At 58.7% G+C, this 10,564-nt stretch overlaps 1 protein-coding gene across 6 annotated transcripts in view; it reads right to left on the bottom strand.

Annotated features, from left to right (window-relative positions):
• Positions 1-10,564, bottom strand: part of CMKLR1 (chemerin chemokine-like receptor 1) — a 29,135-nt gene that overhangs the window by 6,593 nt on the left and 11,978 nt on the right. Inside the window, exons 1-2 of one of the 6 annotated variants that reach the window (XM_014542470.1) lie at positions 10,172-10,441; positions 9,666-9,750 (exon numbers count right to left, since the gene is read on the bottom strand). The exons of 3 other annotated variants lie outside the window; for them this stretch is intronic. The gene's annotated coding sequence lies outside the window, so the exon portion shown is untranslated. Of the gene's footprint in view, positions 1-9,665; positions 9,751-10,167; positions 10,442-10,564 lie in introns of those variants that run through there. 2 more of the 6 variants (XM_005869698.2, XM_014542471.1) reach the window with 2 other exon arrangements.

Genomic DNA, 10,564 nt, shown 5'->3' with positions numbered 1-10,564 from the left:
TCCACAAAAACCCACAGCAAACAAACGGACCCCCCAAACCCCCGCCTGGGGGTTCTGCTTGGGCAGCGCCTGGGTCACTGAATCCCAGATGAAGCCACACTGGGCAGGCCCAGGGCCCCACCCTCACACCCTCCTCCCCTGTCGGGCGGGGGATGAACTTGGAGGAGCCAAGGAAGTCACGGCATCGGCCCAGTTGGAGGCGGCTACGCAGTGGCCCAGGCCCTGGCACCTCTTTGGCGAGCCTAGCCCCTGCCAGGGACCAGATGGTCACCAGGCAGAAGGTCCCGCTGCAGATGGTCCCACCCTGCCCAGACCCTGGGGGAGGGATGGACCGGGGCTCAAGGTCACATCTGGTCCTCCCGCCACCGAGAGCAAAAGCCCGAGACAGATGTTCTCTGCTTAACTTTTGTGAAACAACCATGTCTGCACTCCAGGCACAGTTCTAAGCACTGTTACAGACGAGGAAACCGAGGCCCAGAGAGGGTCATGAGGGGCCCAAGGTCACACAGCTGGCTCGCGGAAGCCAGGCAGAGCCTATTGGTCGTTCTGAACAGAAGAGGAAGCTCAGAACCTGCTGAGCGGCCAAACCCACTCTCTGTCCTTGTCCGCTGCTTGACTCCTCGGAACGTTCCAGAATCCTCTGGTCTTTGCCCCGTGGAACCTCCCAGGGGCCTCCAGGAGGTCATTCTGGAAGGGTTCTGGCTGGGTGTGCCTTTGACGGATGGGGCAAGGCGAGACTTCGAGTTCCCTGGGATTTCCCCTCAAGCCCCTCTGCGTCTAGTTAGTGGCCCGAATGGGAATGTGTCTCGATCCCAGAAGCTCTGGGGAGAGTGGTGTGGGAGCGAAGCTCATTCACTCGTCCATCCTTCAAGGACGTGCGCAGCCCACTGCTCCTTGGCCCTAGCGAGTGATCACCTGGGCCTCCCCCTACTCCTGCAGGGTCGCTGGCATCAGTACCGATCTACCAAGGGGGAGGAGGTCGCTCGCCCGAGGTCACTCAGCTAGTTAGCGGGGACTTGAACCCAGGTCCTTGTGACTCCAGGCCCCCCCCTCCTCCAGCTGCTGCCCGCCTGCCCGGGGCCCACAGGCTCCCGGGACGCAGGGCTGAGAAGCATCTGGGCAGCAGAGGCGTGCCGGCAGCTTCCTCTCTGGGTCACTGCCCAGGCCCTTTAACCAAGCAGGCACCCTGCGTCTGCAAAGGATTCGCTCCCCTCCTGACCACAGTGTCTGTCCATGTCTGTCTGTCCCATGTCTCTCCCTCTGTCTCTTATCTCAGCCTCTCTTTCCTATCTCCATGCCTGCCTCTCCCTGCACATGTCTCGTTCTCTCTGCCTCTCTCTCTCTCTCTCTCTCTCTCTCTCTCTCTCTCTCTCTCGTCTCCCTGTCTGTCTTCTCTCTCTGTCATCCTGTCCCTTCCCTCCCCACCCTCCCCTCTGAGAGGCTCAGCAACTCCTCACCTGCCCACATCACTCACCTGTGTGCCCAGCCGCCCAAGCTGCCCGCAGCCACTCACTGGCCCTCCCCACGTGCTGCTCTCTGGGCAGATGGCACCAACTTCCCCTGGTGGCGGCCCCGGGCCAGCAGGCGTCTCATCGGCCAGCCGTGGGCGTGGGAACCTTCGGGGAAACTCCCCAGTGTGTGGCCTGGCTCCGGTTCCCTTGTTCCCCACCCCCAGCCCACCCTGACAGCGCGGATGTCCCGCTCTGTGTGTCTTGGCCTCTGAAAGGCTTTGAGGGGCTGAGAGGCCCCTCGGAGGGCACCCATTTTGGAGCCGGGGAAACTGAGATCACGAGAGAGCGCGTGAACCTCCCTAAGGCACTCAGAGGAGGACCCTGGGCTGTCTTGGCTGTGGTGGGCGCATCCCCAGAGCCTGGAACTCTGCCTGGCACCTGCCACCCCGGAGGCCTCTGCACTGCGCATCCTCCACGCACAGGTGGAGTGGGAGCTCGCTCAGAGAGGCGGGGTGACCAGCCAGGCTCACCCAGCCCTTAGCACCCGATCAGGATGTGAACCAGACTCCCTGACCCCGTCGCTATTCCTACTCATCCAATAGCACAGCCTCAGCCAGCGGCGGAGACATTCCGGGCCTTCCAGACACCACTCTCTGGGTCACAACAGTCCGTCTCTCCCCAGCAAAGTCCCCGAGTCCCCCAGGCCCGGCCGCTGACTGTGGGTCCGGATGCCTTTGCTCCCTGCCCGGTTCCCGACTGGTCCATTCCCCGTGTCTCACCCTTCAGGGCAGAGAAAAGGGGCCACCCAGCCCCCACCCCCAGGTGGCTCCAGGAAACCCCTCAGGGCTCCAGTCCCCGGATCTCCAGCTCTGAGGGACCCCGAGACCCCGAAACCACACAGCGCCAGCTGCTGTTCCAGCGGTGCGCCTGGCCGCCAGCCCCGGACAGAATTAGCTCTGTGTTGGGAACGTTTCCTCCCTGGTCCCACGCCCACACCGGGAGCTCACGCTGAGTCACCGCCGCGGGTGGAAGGCGCTGGCTGCCTCACGGGCTGCCCACTTCCTGCTGGTTGAGATGGGGTGCACGCAGGGGTTGCGGGCTCGATCTCCGGTGTGGGGCGTGGGGGAGGCGGCTGATCGATGATTCCCGCTCATCGTTGATGTTTCTATCTCTCTCTCCCTTCCTCTCTGAAATCAATAGAAATATATTTTTTTTTAAAGTAAAGTTCTCAGCTGCCCCTCATACCCTTAGAATAACACCAACTCCTTACCCAAACCCCGAAGGCCCAAGCAGTCTAGCCCCTGCCTACCCTAGGACTAAGCTAAGGCCTGACCCCAGCCCCGGCCCCCACCCTGCGCCCAGGTGGAGTGCCAATGCCTCTTTGCAAACCCTATTTTATCGCAGACCCGGCCGCCATTCCCAGCCACAAAAGGCCCAGCACAAATGTTTGGATAGAGGTCTCTCCTCCCGGGCCAGAAAGCCCCTTGGCCCCCAGCGATGAGTCCCACGAACAAACCCTATGTGTTCTCTCGGCCACTCCGCTTGCGAGCCATGGGGCAGAAGGACTGCGCCTGGAGGCAGCCTGGCAACATATGTTCTCTCTTTCTTATATCTCACAGGCCTGGGAGGCCTAGTACCCCATTTGCATAATCCCCCAGAGGCATCCACTCACACAAATAATCCCCAGCCAGAGAGCAAGAGCGAGAGCGTAGTGTGTCTGTGAGGCAGTGTGCCGGGGGAGATCTCGAGAGCGGCTCCGGATGTGGTCAGGGGCGTCTGCCCGTGGTGGTCACCGTCTCCCCAGGCCAGCAGTCAGCCCGTGGGATGCGCCGGGTGTCCTGCTCCCAGCGCGGGCCTGGAGCCCGGACTCTGAGGGTTTGTGGTGAGGCAGGATAGTAAGAAGCTAGGAAAATGCCTGAGCAAGTGGGATGAGGACACTGAGATAGCTGAACCGACAGGCCGAGAAGTTTACAGGCGATGCAGAAGGTCCCTGCCCTAGAGATACCGTCCCTGAGGCCTCTGTTGTGGTTCAGCCCCAGACCCCTGGGGCCCCCAAAAGCAGCTACACCAGGTGGGTGAGGGACACTCCCACCAGCTGCCAATCAGTAGAGACCATGACCCTGAAAGAAGACGTCTGGGGAAGCTGTCAGATATTCTGCTGAAACCCTCCCCTGCTGTCTCCCCTAGGATTCCTGCCTGCAGGAGAGAGATAACGCCCTCCAGACAAATGACCCACATGCCCGGGGCCTTTCCCTTCCCCCGCAGCGTGCACTCCCTAAACTCCGGGGGACCCCAGAGACTTGCAACCAGGGGAGCGATGGGCAGCGGCAGCTCAACCCGGGCTGACCCCCTGACCTGTCCGCACGGCCCCCTTTGCTCTGACTTCCCAGTGAGCCCCACCGAGGCTCTCCCGTTGCTTCCTCTACCCTAGGCCCTCCCTTGTCTCACTGTCCCCAGCTTTAGTAAATGCACCCTCCAAGTCACCTGGGCTCGTGTTGGGAAATGTGTCCCACACGAAGCCGAGGACCTACCCACGACCAGCTGGCCCGAGGCAGACCCGCTCAGGGCCAGGTCCCCTGGCGGGTAACACGGGTGCCCCTGAGAAGTCAGTTCTTGAACCCTGCCCCCCTCAATCCAGGCCAGCACAGCCCACCCTCAGCCCTGAGGGCCAGGCTGCAGCAGATACTGCCCCAAAGCATGGCTTCTCCCACTGGCACCTGGAGACCCCCGGGAGGTGGCAGCCACAGCCCCTGTTCCCATCAGCAGGGCCCCCACCTGCTGGGGGAGAGGAGCAGGGAAGCTAAGAACACGGCTTGTCTGCTTCTGAGGCCCTTCTGTTCCACCCCTGGGCTTGGCTCCCTCCCCTCTTCCTTCTCTCTTGCTCTGTCAGATGAATGAGAACCTCACCAGGCCCCTGAAACTCACCCCAGGGCCCCGGTCGGTACACGAGACCCAGCCAGGCATCCTGGTAAAGAGCTTGGAATCCCAGCGTCAGGGTTAACGAATATTAATAATAACCACCAAAATAACAGTATCTTATTGAGCACCTACTCTGTGTACCAAGGTGCTGAGGCGCACTTTCTGTATGTCACCCCACACAAACCCTGTGGGGTGGTGGTTACGATTGCCCCCATTATAGAGTTGGGGAAGTTGAGGCCCAACATGGTTAAGAGTCTTACCCAAGGTCGTGTGGCTACCAAGAGGCAAAGGTGGGATTTGAATACAGATTAAGAATCGAGTGCTCTTTTACGCTTTGCAGGCTCTACTTGGCAAATGTTCTTAGATAAATCCCTGGCTCTTTGGGGCCTCAATTTCCCCATCTGTAAGACAGGGAGGTTGGAGTTGATGGTCTCAAAGGCCCCCTTTCAGCTTTTATAAAAAAAATTTAAAAAAAAAGCCAGTTGAATGGGCCAACAAAAAGACATCATGGCTCCGTGCCGTGCTGTGTGACCTTGGGCAAGTTGCTTGACCTCTCTGAGCTGTAGTGAAGTCGCCTATAAAATGACAATAATAAAGCCTTCCCCTCAGTAAATCAAGAGGTCTTGGATGAAAAGTTCTCTTGGGACCCCTTGCAGATCTAAGATCTCCGGGCTGGAGATACAAGGTTAACTTAAAAGTCTCTCCGCCACGATGCCATGATGAGTAAGTCTGGGGTCCTTGTTGTGACAAGGTGGTTTCAGACCTGTCCCCACCCCAAGCTACCTAGTGGCCAGAGGGGCCCACCCTTGGGAGTCCAGGTTCAAGGCCCTTCCTAGTTCAGTGAACATGGACAAACTACCTCTCTTCTCCAAGCCGCAGTGTGCTCGTCTGTAACATGGGGCTGATACCGTTTCTCCCTCCTAGAGTTAGCGTGAGCGTGTCGTGAAACAATGATATGGACACAGTACCCAGCGCACAGTAGATGCCCAGCAGATGTCTGTATAGAAAAAATCAGACGGCGACATATCTGTGAGCACAGGCAGCGTTTCTCTCCCACAAGGGGGGGGGGGGCAGGTGCGGGGAAGGAAACCAGGTTGAGTCTAGTTCGCAGGTTCTAAACCAAAGCAAAGATCTGTGTTCCTGGAAATCATCGGAGCTCAGAGATGAGTCTGGAGGGTATCTGGATGCCAAAGAGGCTTGGGAGCCAGGCCACAGCCTGCGGTCCCGCTCAGCTGCCTCCTCCCAGACCACAGGCTGCCCTGGCCGGATGAGGAAGCCGTGGCTACAGCTCCTCCACCTCAGCTCAGCCCCGTCTCCCTTCCCGGCACCCCCACATCCTCTGCAAGAGCCTCTGCAAAGCATTTTTCAACTTGATTCAAGCCCCTCGGTTGAAATCAAGCCAGTGTCTCACTCTGTCGGCCCGGGGCATGAAAGCATGAAAAGGAACAGCCTTTCTGGGACTTAGCGATGGCCCCGTGCACCGTGAAGATGAAGGAAAGTGATGACGGAAAGCCCGCCCCCTGGAGGCTCTCAAACAATGTCACGGCCCCCTTATTCCCATTTCACAGATGAGCAAACTGATTCAGACACGTTTGGTGATCTTTTCCCAAAGTGACCCAGCAAGTGAGTAGTGAGCAGGATTGAAGTGGGATAGTAAGAAGCTAGGAAAATTCCTTGGCAACTGGACTGAAAAAAAATGGAGACAGCTGAACAAATTGCTTGAGCCATTTACAGCCAGATGCAGAAGGTCATCTCCCTAGAGAGAACAGCCAGGCCTCAGCTGGATTTCAGCTCCAAGACCAGAAAAGCAGCAAAACAAGGTGGGAGACGCCAGGACCGGCTGCTTTTCCCCTGCCCTGGCGCTGACCAATCAGTGGAGACGACGACCCTTGAAAGGACACATCTGGATAAGCTGATGAATATTCTATGAGGACCCCCCCCCCCCCCCCTTAAACTCCCAGCCTTTAAAAATCCTCAAAACAGAAGACCCAGCACATGCTCTCCCTCCCGGGAGCAGGCCCACGCCTTTCCCCTCCCCCTTCTTCCCTCTCAGGCCCGCATCTCCTAATCTCAAAGGGTCCTCGCGGGACTTGCAACCAGGGGAGCCATGGGCAGCGGCAGCTGGTCCCAGGCTCACCCCTGAACCTGCCCACTTTGCTCTGACTTCCTAGGGAGCCAGAGCAGCTCGCCTAGGCCCTCCCTGTGGCACCCTCCCCAGTTTAGTAAACTGTCCTCTCCCATCACCTGGACTCGGATTGTGAACTCTTTCCTGCAGGAAGTCAAACCCACACGCTACGGGCCAGCCCGAGGCAGACCCGCTCTGGGCCCGGTGCCCTTTTTAGTCGCAGAATCAGGAGCTCCAGTCTGGGCTTCGGACTCCTCTCCTGGTTTTCCCGGAATCGTGTTCAGTAGCACTTAGAGCAGCGGTTCTCAACCTGTGGGTCGCGACCCCTCTGGGGGTCGAACGACCCTTTCACAGGGGTCGCCTAAGACCGTCGGAAAACACATATATAATTACATATTGTTTTTGTGATGAATCACTATGCTTTAATTATGGTCAATTTGTAACAATGAAATTGGGGGTCACCACAACATGAGGAACTGTATTAAAGGGTTGCGGCATTAGGAAGGTTGAGAACCACTGACTTAGAGCTAAGTGTTCCTCCCAGCTCCAGCCCATTCAGGCTGTGTGACCTCGCACAGGTTACTTCACCTCTCTGAGCCTCAGACGCCGCCTCATCTGGAGCCCGTATCTCCGAGAGTTGTGAGGACTCCAGAAAACAAGGCTGGTGGCGTGCGTGGCCTCGGGCCTGTCACAGTCCCCATTACTTATTACTGTCAGGAAAGGAGAAACTGGGGAATATGTTCCCGCTGCTCCCTCGGTGCCGTCCACTATGCTAGGGTCCAAGGAGGACTCGGCAGGGCACCGGGCTCCCCCGGAACTGCTCAGAGCAGGGCCGGATGCCAGGGATGTTGGCTAAACTGGAGACCCCTGGAGACTGCAGCCTCAGGACCCCTTCCCAGCCTTCTCCTGTCCCCTCTGCTCACGCCCTGAGCAGCACTGAGGCCGGAGCACATCTGGCCCAGGGCAGCCCCGCCCAGGCCCCTCACTGGCTGCCCAGCAGCCCCGCTCACTCCAGGCCGTCTTGTTCTGGAAGCTTCCTGTCTCCATCTCCAAACATCCTAACTCCGAGGCCCTGTCAGGGGAGGAAGTGTGCTCAGCATGGGCCCAGGGATCCAGGAGTGCAGTTTGGCACCTTTGCCTGGGAGAGGTCAGAAGACAGAGGCCCCATTGGAGGGCGACGGAGAGGGGGGAGGGAGGGACAGGGCCCCTCTCTGACAGGCTGACTCAAACCCTCCAGGAAGCGGAGAAGCTTCCAATAAGATGGCCTTGACATTCAGCGGCGGAAAGCTCAAAAGCCAAGGACGTTTCCCTCCAGTTCTCTGCTCCTCCTGTCTCCCTTCCTCCCTCCTTCTAAGAAATGTTTATTAAGCGCCTATAAAATGCACCAAGCCCAGAGCTGGACCCTGGGGACACAGCAGGGAACACAGGGACATGTCCCTCCCTGGAGGGGCTGGCCTTCTCGAGGGGGAGGAACAGGTAACAAACATAAACCATATAAATAAAGGCAAACACATCCGGATCCAGACCATCTGGGTTGAATCCCTGCTCGGCCCCTTACCAGCTGTGTGACCTCAGGCAAGTCACCATGCCTCTCTGTGCCTCAGTTCCCTCCGCTGATAAACAGGGGTGATCCTAGCTCTTCCCTCACAGGCTGTTGCGAGGATTAAACGAGTGTGCACTGGCAAAGTTTTGAAGCATGCCTGGTCCATCAAAGCACTATGCGAATGCTGAAATATAAAACGAATCTAACGGCCGGGGATGATATGGGCTACAGATAAAATATAAAAAGAAGCAGGGCATAGAGGTGCCGGAGGGGATGCTATTTGAGGTCAAGTGCTCAGAAAAGGCCTGAGCACTCCAGGTAGTGGGAACTGCACGTGCAAAGGCCCTGAGGCAGGAACAGGTTTGGCAAGTTCAGGAAGCAGCATGGGTCGGTGCATTCCAACATCCACTTAAAAAGCAGCCAGTGGGTACCATCTACTAGTAAGTGCCACACCTCTTTGCTAAATGCTGGGGGAGTGAGATGGCCCAGTCTCCACGCTCCCAGAGGGGCAAGGAGTCAGCTGCCAGCCACCATAATGGGAGAACATATATTTCTTTGTGCGGGTGAATAGTGTCCCTACTTTGGTCATTTTTGTCTCCTGCCTGGCCCTTTCAATGGCTGAGTTTGTGGCGCTGGCTCTAGACAAAGCAAAGAGATGGGTGGCTGGGGAAATCAGGAGAGCTTCTTGGAGGAGGTGACATTTTAGCTGAGCCTTGGTGGGTGCGAAGCCTTTGCTAAATGGAGCTGAGAACCAGCTCAGGAGCCAGGCTGCCTGGGTTTAATCCCAGCCAGCTAAGGGGCCCAGGGAGTATCCTTCCGCCACCCTGTGCCTCAGTTTCCCCATCTGGAAAGTGGGGGGAATGGGAGTAGCTGTTACATAGAAGGTGGTCCTGGGATTAAACAACATGACATACAGAAAGTGCTTACACTCGATCCTTCGCACCCCCCAGTGCAGTCGCCCCACACCAGGCTCCCCCTCGAGATGAGCTGCAGAGAGAGGAGGGGAGGGCCCTTGCATGTGAACACTGGTCCCCTTTCCCCGGGGACAGCTAGGGAGAGGTCAGCCACCTGGGGTTACTGCCCAGGTCGGGGCTGCAGGACCCACAGGAAGCACCCGCCTGGGGTCAGGGAGGGGTCTCAGAGGGGGACCTCGCAGCTCCCGTCCTTCCACACTGACCCACTCCCTTTGCTTCAGGAGCTCAGCGGTCCCAGGCCTGAGCCTTGGTTCTTGCAGGTCCCTCTGCTGGGGTGCCCTTTTCTAGTCTCCTCCGCTCCCCCGGCCCCACTGCGCACGCGACACAAATCCGGGCAGTGCAGGCAGCGCAGTGATAAGGGCGAGAAGACAAAATGATCCTGCTGACAGGGGCCAGGCATCTGGCCGGCGCTTCCTTAGGTCCCCGCATCCTGACAAGCCTCCCCCCACCCCCATGCCAGGAGGACATGGCTCTTATCCCCACTTCGCAGGGGATCATGAGGTGCTGATAGGAACCTAATCAGAGCACCAGCCAGCACCAGGTGGGAGCAGGACTCGAACTCAGGCCTCAGGGAGTCCAGAGCCTGTGTTCTAATGGACCCAGCTGCTTAAATGGGCTGATGGCTGTGACAAGCGTTCAAGTAGCATCCCTACCTCTCTCTTCTCTACATCTCACCAGCAAGGCTTCCCTGTGGGGCCTCAGAAGTCCTCAGCCATCCCAGGGTCCCGGGGTGCAGCCCTGGGGTAAGAGGAACAGAACCTGAGAGGCTGGGGTGAGGACATTGACCCCCACTCACCGGGCGCTAACAGGGTACCTGCTGCCTCTACTCAGAACAAACCTTCAAGGTGGGTATTTTCATTCCCATTTTGCAGATGTGGAAACTGAGGCACCAAGAAGCCAAACCACTAGCCCGAGATCCCACGGCTAGGAAGGGGCAGAGGTGGCACTTGACCCCGGGCTATTCTGACACCAGGGCCCACGTCTTCCATCACCGTGACTGCCCTTGACTTTCTACGACTTGCCTGCCAGGGACCCCACTGGATGCAGAGCCCTACATCTGCACCCCCTGACCCCGCCTGTGCGCCGGGCTGGCAGCGTTGCAGGCTGCACACATCCACCATCCCCCCTCAGAGAGCCCTCAGCGACCCGACTCACCCACCTCTGGACAGTGCCGTCGCCACACACCAGGCTCTGGGGCAAGTCGGGGGGAGGGGTTGCAGGGGCCTGTGCGGCCAGGTGGACCCCTGAGAGATCCCGGAGCCCCGAGCCGCCCCAGCTGCACCCTGCGCAGGAGGCAGCCCCGGGCACAGGCGCCCTGGGCATCCGCGAAGGTTCTGGCTCCATGGAATGCCCTGGCTCCGGCCCAGGCGGCTGACGAAAGGGTTCGCGCTGCTGCCAGCAGCCAGGTCGTTGGGAATGTGAGATCCCACCCAGTTCCCAGGCCCTGGGGGAAGAAGGACAGGCGCCCTCCCCTCCGTCCCATCACTGCGCTGTCACCGGTTCTCAAGGCAGAGCTCAAACTTTGACCCCCGAAGGGTCTTGCTGAGAAAGT

Source organism: Myotis brandtii, unplaced genomic scaffold (genome assembly GCF_000412655.1).
Source record: "Myotis brandtii unplaced genomic scaffold, ASM41265v1 scaffold303, whole genome shotgun sequence".
Lineage (NCBI taxonomy): Eukaryota > Metazoa > Chordata > Mammalia > Chiroptera > Vespertilionidae > Myotis > Myotis brandtii.
The sequence above is the reverse complement of the archived record's forward strand: the minus strand, read 5'-3'. Positions and strand labels throughout refer to the sequence as shown.